Raw genomic sequence first — 405 nt, forward strand, 5'->3', positions numbered from 1 at the left:
AAAATGGTAATTTAAACATCTAAAAAAAAATTTCTCTTTAAAGTTATTATATTCTTAATACAAAAATAGACAAAGTATAAAAAATTGCAAGAAACCCATCATGACGAAAATCAAGAAATGTGATTTTTTGCCACGCATATCCCCTTAAGCATACATAAATATATTTACACACACATTTATACTAGTAGATGAGTATATTTATACATACATATATGTATATATTTTGTTGTGTTAGATTAAAACAAAGTAATTTGTTATTCCAAACAGTCTTTTTTTTTTTCATTTTTTATAAGCTTTGTATCACTGTATCTTACCTACAGTTGTATGTAAATGGAGTTTTTCAATTTTGAAATTTTCAACATGTGATGTTAATTTTTATCTTTGTTGAACTAATCCATTTTTCAG

This window comes from Physella acuta, unplaced genomic scaffold (assembly GCF_028476545.2).
Source record: "Physella acuta isolate Inbredline_101_S28 unplaced genomic scaffold, ASM2847654v3 ptg001222l, whole genome shotgun sequence".
Classification (NCBI taxonomy): Eukaryota; Metazoa; Mollusca; class Gastropoda; family Physidae; genus Physella; species Physella acuta.